A 10,820-nucleotide genomic window follows, 5' to 3' on the forward strand; every position below is an offset into this window, starting at 1 on the left:
GAAGTGTCTTTTTTTAGATAACTTTCATAGAATGCCTAGAACTTTTCAGAATATTTTGGATGCAGCTAACACAACCCTACTGCAATTTCAGAATTAGTTTTAAGGAATGGAGTAAAATATTCATATACAAACACTTCAAATCTTAGAATACTTTTCAAACAATGTATTTAAGCTGCAATGAAAAATATCTTTTTATGCAATAATTACAGTAGTATTTATTCAATGGGAGCCTGAAAAACAATCATTATTGTAGGAAAGAACGCATAGAAGGTCAATCAGCCTTGAGGCACTAGTCCATAATATTTTTGGTTCTGGAATATCAGAAGGATGGCTACTTGGTGGCTCAAATTGCAAGGAACTCAGGGGAGTGCTCTGTTTGACTCCGGTATTGTTTGTTACCACAACCAAACACCAAAGAATGAAGCTGAGCAGGCACACTTAACCTAATACTGAAGGTCAGACAATGAGGATAGAACAGAGACCCAGGTGCTACCAAAAAAAAAAAAAAAAAAACAAAAACATCCAATTATCCAGAAAATGAGGCATATGCAGATTAAGTGTTCAGATAACCCTAGTAAAAACAGAAAATTAGAAAGAAAAGTCTCTTTGCCAATAAATCTTTATCGGCACAAGCTACATTTTATATTTTATCATTAATTTAGCAATTCTTTAATGAGTGCTCAATACGTACAAGGCACAGAATGCTAACTATGAACTTTCTGTTTTATATAACACAGACATACCTCATTACTTACTTACTTTTTTGTAGTTTAATACTTACAGAAATATATAGCAGCTTCTACAAACTTCAGAAAGTGGGAATACTAGTGCGTTTTTAAGAGCCATATTACGAGGTTACAAGATCTACAAATTCAAATCAACCAAGATAACTCAAATAGTTAACCAATTTGATAGAATTGTCTAAGTAAGCCTAAGTCCAGCTTTAAATCCCTCTAGTTTCAGTAACCCATTGTTTTGCCATTCCAGAAGCCATAGTGAAAATCCAGGTTTGAGATTTAGACAATGAAATAATCTTAGAACTACCTCTGTGATTAACTGCTGAAATGTATGTAGAATATTAGGTTATACAGAGTTTTAAGTAATCACAATTTGGCTAAAGAAAAAGTGACTCAAATTATTCCACAAAAAGAAGTATTAAGAGGAGCAAAATCAATTAAATAAGCTTTTAATGGATTATGTTGGCCAAAGTCATCAAAAAACAAGAAAACATGGGTATCTCAAAATACAATTTGGAAAAACTAAAACCACTGAGGAGCAATAATTTCTAATGACACTGGAAAGAAAAAAAAACAGGAGAAAAATTTTATAACCCAGTGAAAAGTTTTAAAATTAAGTTGCTTTAGTAGAAAACCTTTCATAATTCTGAACCAAAACCCTGACTCCATACATTCTAAAAGATTTTTTTAAAGAATCAAGCAAGCAGCCGCTTGTATGTTAAGAGTATACATCATTCTTTTTTAACATGGTTGTTAATATATAGTTAACATGTCTCAGAAAAGGCTGTAATTAACTGTCTACTGCTCTAATAACACTAATAAGCATACAGTATTATTAAAATACAGTGATTCTATACAAACTGTCATTGTTAAACTTTTAAGATAATGTTCTAAATTGTTTCTGAGTCCTCTTGAACCACCCAAAGGGAAATGCAACTCTAAGAAATTTTTTAAAACATAGTTATTAAAATATTGTTTTTTCCTCCCCCAGTCTGGAGATCACTGTCTACCATTAAACAGTACATCTAAGTATCATTTCAGTTGGTGAAAATACAATGGGAAGCATTTGGATTATTTTACAAATTCTATAGATTTTTTAAAAATTTAAAACTGTATGCATCTTAATTTAGTACTTCATTCATTGATAAAATATTTTCTGGGGGAAAGAAAGGCTTGCTATATCAAGAATCACATAGCCCTGTTGTTAATCCCCAATGATTTCCATTGTCTGTTTCACTAGAACAGGAAAACTCAATTGCATTCAATATCAAACAGCTAATTATGGATATGCTATATTCAAGACTATCTCCATTTCAAAGATATCTGCATACACTAGGTTCTATTTATAATAATTATTACAATAAAATATTTATAACATAAAACCTCTTTTGCCTTAAAGTCCTTAACATTATAAACATTAAAAGGCCAAATTGTCATTTACATGCTCTTAATGGCATATCAGGAACCAATGAATAAGACTATAGAGGAATCTCTAGCAATCAACTCTACTACATGCCTAGCTTCCAGGAAAATTGCATCTAAAGAATGCCCCCTCACACAGATTACTGACTACCTTTTCTTTAAATATTTCAAGAAGGTCTAATAATTCTCCCTGGGAACTTGCTACTATATCTCACCACCCAAAAAAGAATGCCCACTGAAGAATTTTTCTTAGTATCTGGTCCCAAATTTTCTAGAGCTGAGAAAAAGCAACATCCCAACAGAAAGCCCTCCCCCGAACACTCAATGCCTATCTGTCACTGTGGCTGGAGTCCTGATTCTCCATATGTAACATTACAGTAACTTTTCTGGCACTTACCCTCCAAATATCAGAAGCTGCTCTCCGAATCTAGCCCTACAGGAGATGTCTGAAAAAGTAGTCTTTGATGAGGTGACAATGATGAAGTTCTCTCTGGCACTGCTAGCAAGGCAGAAACATCCCCAAATGAGGTGGTTACCAGTTGCCTGTGAAGCAGCTGGACCATTACTGCAGTTCTGAGGGTGCGTCACAAATCAGGTCATAGCTCTGGGTAGAGTCCACCCACTTCACCCAGTATAACGCCCTCTACTTCCTGCACACCTGGGGGGAAAAGGGTGCAGGGGGGGGCAGCTTAAGTCCACATAGGTACTAGTAAAGGCACAGCGAGGTGCAGCCTGACATCTGCTTCTTCTGCAAGCATTTCAGCCTCATCTGGGGACCTGCACCCCTAGGTATTCAAAAATGTGTGCAACAATAAGCAGGCTCTAAAATGAGTGAGGAGTGTAATAAAATATTGCACAGTTAAATGTTTTATCCAGCGAAATCTTTTCTCCACTGGAAACTGAACCAACTCTTAATTTTTGATTACAAGCCACTTCTCTACCAAATGTCAAATAACTGGACTGAATAAATTTCAGCAGAAACCAGGGACATAAATCCTGAGGTACCAGTTAACTAATTTTCATCTCTTGTAACTAAACTACATCACCGCATAAACTGAATTACATCCTTGAAAGTCCATTGAAAGAGGTTATTAGAATTTCGCTTATGAACTTTCAAACTGCAACAACTGTAAAAGTGATACAAAATAACTTGAAATCATAAAAATAGGCCAATATGTTGAAGAAATGCTACACTACTAAATCTCACCCTGAATATATATACACACAATCTGTATCTATTTACTCTGAAATATCTAATCTTAAAAAAGACTTAAAAAAATAAACAGCAAAAGATACCATTGGCATAAGTTCAAAAGTATGAAATAATGTGTGTTAATGTGTTGATCACACTCTGAAGACATCAAGTTTAAATAGACTTACCACTGAGAACAGCATTTAGGAACGATATATAAATTACTATAGTAGACACTTTTTCTTCAGTGTAGTGAAGGAGAAGAACCTTGTGTAACAGATTTGATTTATATGTTGTTATTAAGACCATATTCTACCCTGTTGTCAGTGGAATATGTGACTAGGTATTGATAACTGTGTATAGACAGTTAAGTGTAACCGCTTTTTAGATAATTTAAGTGAAAATAAGCCTTTTCTCAAGTTAATTGTGAGTTCTGGAATTCAACTTTAACAGTATTTTGATGTTTCAAAGGGGTCTTGAAAAAGAAAGGATTTTTAACGTAAAAGAAAAACAACAAATACATTTAGTATTACAACAAAGTAGAAATCTCCCTTATTTTAAGGATGGCAGATTAACAAGAAGTCAAATGAAGGAGTTAAGAATATTTTCAGAGAAAAGCTTAGCGAGTCAATCAATAAATCAATCAATGAGCCCCACTTTATATTCATATTTTCAGAACTCCATTAAAAACTTAAACATTCCATCTAAGACTTGGAAGAGGAGACACTTTATTGAAGTTATTATCTGAGGAATCAAATAGTTTAATCTTTTTGGAACTTTGTAGAAAGTTAATTTAGCAAAACACATTTGAATGTGTTTGAACATATTTATCCTGAGGTTGCTTTAAGATGACTATTTTAAGTGGCATGCAGATTCTTTTGGGGTTTTGATGTTATAGTTGAGGTATGCAAAGTAAAAGTGCATAACATTTCTTTCAACTGGTTCTCACATGACAGAAATGAAAAGATGAAATTACTTGTCTTTAAAGTTTTGCCATAGGGAAATGATAAGAAAAACTCCTCTCGACCCCTATCCCCAACCAGGAAGAGTCTGAAGCCCTGGATTACAGAACAGGTAGATATTAAAATGGAGACAGAGCCGTTATTTAGTGGTGACAGGAATATAAATACGTGCACTAACCTATAAACTGGTATTTACTTCAGGAAGGTAAGTAATATTTTTCCTCTGATTGCTGCACTGTCAGTTTAATGCAGCGTAAATAAACAGTAGGTGCCTGCTAGCTCGAAGTAGGAAGTGTTCATTCCACACGAGGAACAGATTACTGAAGCCTGATGCTCATCATGCTGAAACATAACTTTCATTTTACCAGAAAATATACCCTACTGTGGATGATTTTTCGTGCCTGATCTATTAATTAACTTAACTCTGTTCTGTCAAAATGTAAACCAATTTGTAAAAATCATCACAGAGTTTTGGAGTTTGAAAACCAAATCAATTTGAAAAGCAAGAGTAATGACTGTTCTGTAATCTGATCACAAATGCTAAAAATGAATACTTAATATAATAAGCACAAACCACACAAAACTGAAAAAGACAAAAAACATTTTGAAATATCATAGAACTTAGTCCAAGTTATCTGATTTACTCGAGATAGTCATCATTTGTTAATTAAAAGCACCTGGCACCTTTAATATTTTGCAGCCTTGTGCCACTTTGGTCTTTTCAATATGTATGCTTATTCTGCTCTCTGAAATATCTGAAGGTAAACCATTCATAAAAATCAAACCCCATTCCTTAATTCCAATAGAAATATTGCTGAACTCTCCTGAGAGAAGCGGCAAGTTTGAAGATCAAATGATGATATCCTTCCTAACAGCATTCATGTAAAACGTGTTTTTTCTATTTTATGCATGCCACAAAGCTATGACAGTATATAGCAACTAATTTTCTTTTTATATATGAGTACTGAGCAAAATATTTTGTGGCATCATTTAAAATAAGAACCCATCTTATCTAAAAAGTGTAAAAGGCAATCTGGGGAGGTTTCTATTTATAACATGAACAAAATTCTGATAATCAATATATTGAAAAGGAAAAAGATTAAAAACATTTTTGCATTCAACTACATCATGTCTAGAAATAGTCTGAAGATTGCTTTAGTCATATGCATTTATTTTAAATACTTCATCAATTCCAAGTGCTAATATATTAATTACAGCCATCCAAGACAATATGTATGGAAGAAACTATGAGTGTAAAGGGCATATCTATGTATAGACCTTTTGGAAATTTACAGAACAGATGAAAACCCACTAGAGTGCTTTATAGAGTCCCTGCTGTATATCCATGTTGTGTTTAGCTTAACAGTGTTTGTAACCAAAATATTTTTACAATAATGAGGAACAGGTGCCTGTCACCTGACCTTTTAGGCCTAATTTACAATCCACAACCTGTCATATGAAAAAGAACTAAAAATTCTCCTCCAGATATTTTAGTCTTTACTAAGTTAATGTAGTATTTCTTTACCAACACTCAGCATATCATGTCTTATTTAATCACAGGTTCATATAGCTGGCAACAGATTTCTTTGCAGAAATAAACCAATATTCATTTTGTTGTCGTTCTTAAGATGCTGGGAGACAAAAGAACTACTTTTGTAGATTATCAACCAAAGAATATATTAATTTCTTACAAATCTGAACAAAAAACATTCCTTTTGAATACTTTTACATACAAAGAACTATTATTTATTACATATTTCAGCTTGTGGGAAAGTGAGGAATGCATTGATTCTGGAAATAACTATTCAGACTTTTGGAAGTTATTTAGGTCTTCTTTCTCTATCTTCCCCCCACCCCCCATCCTGCCCTCCCACCAAATTTTAAGGAGGTAGTACTTTAGGAGGGAAATCCCTATTCGTTATTTTTTCATACATTATTTATATTCATTATTCAGAAATAAATACAAAATTGAATTGTAATTTTATTTCTCTTGTATAATGTTAGATGTAGCATTATCCAAATTTGACAATGCCTTGTATTTTATAGCTACTGTTTACATATTATGTATTACGTATGACTGAACTCTACATTTAAAATATTGTTTTCATTAGAAAAAACTATGAAGTAGTAAGTGTCAAATGAAGATGAAGAATAAACATATTTGGTATATTTATAAAATGCATAGTCATTTAAAACGTGTACAAATAGAATACATAGTTTGCTACTGTTACATTTTATATAGCATACACATTGTCTACAGTGTATTTAATAATGTGCTTAACCAAGTTAATTAAAGTATTTATGTCTGATGATTGTGTAATAAACACTTGGAGAGGTAGTGAAAGATACAGCCAGTTACTTCTGCTAACTAAAGTTGAAATTATGCACTTATTATAACCTTTTCTAACAATGTGAGAAAAACAGAGTAAATATATTAAATTTGTTTCACAACAGATGCTTAGGTTGTTAATATTTAAGATGCCTATTCATGCTATTCCTGTCTGCACATTTGTCAAAAATGTAAGCTTGAATGCTAATGTTTGCCAGCAGACTGGAGCAGCCAGTATATGAATGTACTACTGTTCTAAGAAAATAATATGCAATAGAAATAAAGGACTACTGCTAAATCATAGCAGTAGTACCATACAGGAGATGAGAGGTTTTTAGAGCAAACACCTCAACCTTGGTTTTCTTCAGACTTAAAGTATGGGTTTTTGTTTTTGATTTTTGCAGCTACATTTGACCACAGAATAAATCTCACATTCCTGACATCTCAGAAAAATCCACTTTAGATAGAGTGTAAATTTCAACTAAGTTTCAACGGGATGAGTTACTGTCAGCAGTACAAACACCGTAAATATCAGATTGCTTAGGACAAAACCTGACACCGAGCGGTAACATTTTACTCATTCTTACCCTACCCCCCACCCCCTTGAGAAAGTCAGGTCCCCTGGCCTCCAAGGATGCAAACATGGAACCCCAGTCAGTCAGAGCAGTAAGGTTCTCTCTGGGGAATAGGGCATCCTTCTGTTTTCCCTGTCTCTTTTATAACCATGTGGAGTCCAAGTCTTAGAACATTTGCTTGTAAGTCCGGAATGCCACTGAGAAAGTTCGCCAAGGAAGGGCGCAGAGGTCAAAGTTGCCAACCAGGACACTTTGAGAGAGGACCCTGTGGTTGACATTTGTTAGTGAAATTTGCAACACCCCAGTGGAGGCCAAGGCCAAAACCTTCAAGGAGATCCCTATGCCCCTTTCCCCTGTTGGTCTTCTGAGGTCATCCCAAGAGGAAACTGCGTTTCCCCAGTAAGCACGTGGCACTCCCCGGACCTGCCACCTGCCTGCTTCGTCCTTCTCGTCGTGGTTTCCCAAACCCCGGTTCTGCCGCCCCGGGAGCCTTAGCACTGGAGCAATAGGAAAAGGCTACCGCGCTCGGGTCTGGACAGCAGGAGGGAAACACGATGTGGACTGCGAGGCTGCACCTGTGATGTCCCGGCCCCTGCTAAGAGGACGGCCCTTTCTTCTGCCTCTTGCCCAACTCCAAACCCACATTCACGCCAGCAGCCTCTCCAGGACCGGCCTCGCTACAGCCAGCGAGGGCTCGAAATGAGGAGTGCCGCGGCTTTCAAACTCCGGGCTCCAACTTGAGCGCCCCGGCGCCCGAGTAGCTCCCGGGATGCAGAAGTTACCACAAACTTCCCAGGCCCCTCTTCGCCGATGCTTACAATCAGCCGCGCAGGCAGGGAGCGGAGGGAGGCGAAGATGGACCGGGAAAGGATGCTGAGCAGACTCGCGATCCGGTGGGGGAACATTACCACTCCCGCAGCCCACTCCTCCAGGCACCTTACTGCCCGCCCGGCTCCAGAACGCACCGAGAGGCTCCCCTTTTCCCCATTTGCTTCCTTCGGTCTTTTCCACTCCCCTTTCCTTTTCTAAAAGGGGCCATACCGGTGACCTGAAGGAGTTTGTTCAGCCAGGGTCTATTGGGCAGGTGTGGTGGTGTGTCCACACCCAGACAGAAAACGAATGGCATCTTCAAATCCCCCATCCCGACCGCTCTCCCCTACTCTACCAGCCCACCCCTCCAAGGTCCGTCTGCGTGAGAAAAGGGGCTCGGAAGACCGCTGAAGCCCTGCGCCCACGAGAGGGGAGCCCAGCCGCCCCAATAGGGGACGAGGAGTGGGTGCTACAGAGAAGTTTGGATTGATTCCGGAAAAAGAGGGACAGAGATAAAACAGCAAGAGTAGCAAGGGGAAAAGGGAGGCAAAAGAGCAGAACTCACTCAGGCATGGACGTTGGGGGCGGCGGTGGCTGTCGAGTGCGGGCCTGAAACCAGGAACGGCTCCCCGGGCGGGCGCGCCGGCGTCCGACTTCCGAGGCGGCGGCTTCTGCCTCTCCTGCCGCCGCCACCGCCGCCGGAGCTGCGGCTGCCGCGGAAGTTAATTGCAACTTGACTTCAAGTTGTCCTCTTTCCCCATCCGAAGTGGGCGTTTAAAGGGGAGAGCGAGGCGAGGAGCGAGCGAGCGAGCGAGCGCGCGGGGCCAAGGGAAGGAAGAGAAGGAGGGGGAGGGAGGAGATGTTAACGGGCGGGGGGGGGGGAGAAGGGGGAGGGGGCGGCGGCGGGGGCGGGAGGGGGAAGGGGCCGGCGGGAGCTGCTCTCGTCTCGTCGGTCGCGGCGCCCGCAGTCTGGAGGCGCACCGGAGCGGCCGGGGCGCCCCCCGCGGGAGCCCGCAGCCACCCGGGACGCGCATCCAGCCGTGGCGCTTCGGGCCGGGCACGCTGCTCCCGGGGGCTCGGCGGACCCCGCGTAGCCGCCGCTTCGGAGCTTGTGCGGCGCGGGCTGGCCAGCGGGGCGGCCAGGGCCCGGCCCGCCTCCCCAGCGCCCGCCCGGCTTCTCCCCCTGGCGGTGGGAGCCTCGGCGGCCGCTGGCGACACTAGGCGCACTGAAGCCCGAGCCGAGCCGAGCCCGAGCCGCCGCCGCCGCCGCCGCTGCTGCGCACCGCTCCCGGGCTCCCTCCCAGCGCGCCGGCCGGGGTGTGGGGGGCGGCGGGGCGGCGGGCCGGAGGGGCGAGGGCGGGCCAGGGGGCGCACACGGGGGTTGGCGCGGAAGACAGGACCCTCAGCCTCGAGGGGTAAGTGTGGGCGCTTGGGGGTGCGCTTGGGGTGCGCGGCGCGGTTCTCGTCGCCCGCCAACCCTGCCCCCTCACCTCTCCGGGGGCCCCCAACACGCGCACTCCTCCTCTTGTCGCCTGCGGCTTCCTCTTGTTGTTCGTTGTTTGGCTGGGTTTTGGGGGGTGAGTAGAGGGGGTTACTGTAGTGTGTGTGCAGGCGGAGGAGGAAGTCAGGTGAGAGGCCCCGAAGCACCCCCACCCCAACCCAGCCTGCGTGGGGTGTATGCTTCCCCACTAGGGGCATGTGGGCCATTTTTTTTTTTTCTCTGTCAATGTTCGGTCGAGACGATGTTTCCTAGAGGGCATCCTTCACTTACAGCCTGGTCTGTCCATCTCCCTTCATCCCACCCTCGTCCGTCTTAGCCCCTTGTCCAGGAGCCCTGCACCCCAAGTGAGGAGCACGTGGCGGAAGGAGGAGGCCCTCCCTTGAAGACCCCCACTCTGTGACCCAGCCCATTTGTTTAAATATTTATCCTCACATCACCAGCTGTACTTTTCAACCCACTGGAACAAGACGCCTAGGCAAGGTCCAGTTTCCCCAAAAAGCTGGGGGCAAAGCGGGAGAGATGAGGATTTTATTGACATTGGGAGAGAAGGGGCCAAGGAACCTTCCCAAGTGGAGACTGAAACTCAAAAAATCTCTACAAAAAGACTAGGGTGACTGGAGGCTCAGGACTGCAGGCTTAGGAGAAACTGGAGCTCCATCAACTTTATTTCTCTCCTCCTGCCTCTCCTCCCCCCAGCTCTGAGGAAGCTAACAGGTCTTTTGTATTGTGTAACCTTTGGGAAATTTGCATTGAGTATGTCAACAGAAAATTACTACTGTTTACTCAAAGTTAAAGGGATTGCAGAAAGAGAAAACATAGTAACATAGTTTTTACTTTTCCTCTTCTTTGTACGCGTGTGTGTATTTGGCAAGAAGTGTAGTTAGGTTCATGGCATGAACTGCAAAACGTCAGGTTGTAACAATAAGGACTGTAGAGCTGCCTAGGTGTATTTTTAGAAGCCGCACTTTCTTGAATTCCTTTCACACAAGGCTTGCTCTCTCATTAAGTCCCCATAAATAATTTTATTTAGAGAGGAGGAAACTATGGAAGCAGGAGGGAGATTGCTAAGATTTCCATCCTGCCAGCGCACAGCACTGTTTGCAGGGAAGTTCCTGGAAAGTGATTGTGGGCTGAGAATTCAGTTTTTCCTAAAAGCTCTGTTAGGTCCTGTTGTGTCAGATGGCTATGAATAAAGCACGCTGGGAAAATCCTGATATCCGTGCAGTCTTATTTTATCTTTTACACAGTGGTTGATTCGACTTTCAAGCCCTGGTGACAAACACATCAACTCT

General features: G+C 41.8%; 1 protein-coding gene across 2 annotated transcripts in view; it reads right to left on the bottom strand.

Annotated features, from left to right (window-relative positions):
* SATB1 (SATB homeobox 1) overlaps positions 1-9,147 on the bottom strand; it is a 97,014-nt gene extending 87,867 nt beyond the window's left edge. Inside the window, exon 1 of one of the 2 annotated variants that reach the window (XM_031008979.3) lies at positions 8,593-9,147. The gene's annotated coding sequence lies outside the window, so the exon portion shown is untranslated. The remainder of the gene's footprint in view (positions 1-8,592) is intronic. The other variant, XM_055381167.2, reaches the window with a different exon arrangement.
* Between the last annotated feature and the right edge of the window lie 1,673 nt (positions 9,148-10,820).

The sequence above is a fragment of the Gorilla gorilla genome, chromosome 2 (genome assembly GCF_029281585.2).
Source record: "Gorilla gorilla gorilla isolate KB3781 chromosome 2, NHGRI_mGorGor1-v2.1_pri, whole genome shotgun sequence".
Classification (NCBI taxonomy): Eukaryota; Metazoa; Chordata; class Mammalia; order Primates; family Hominidae; genus Gorilla; species Gorilla gorilla.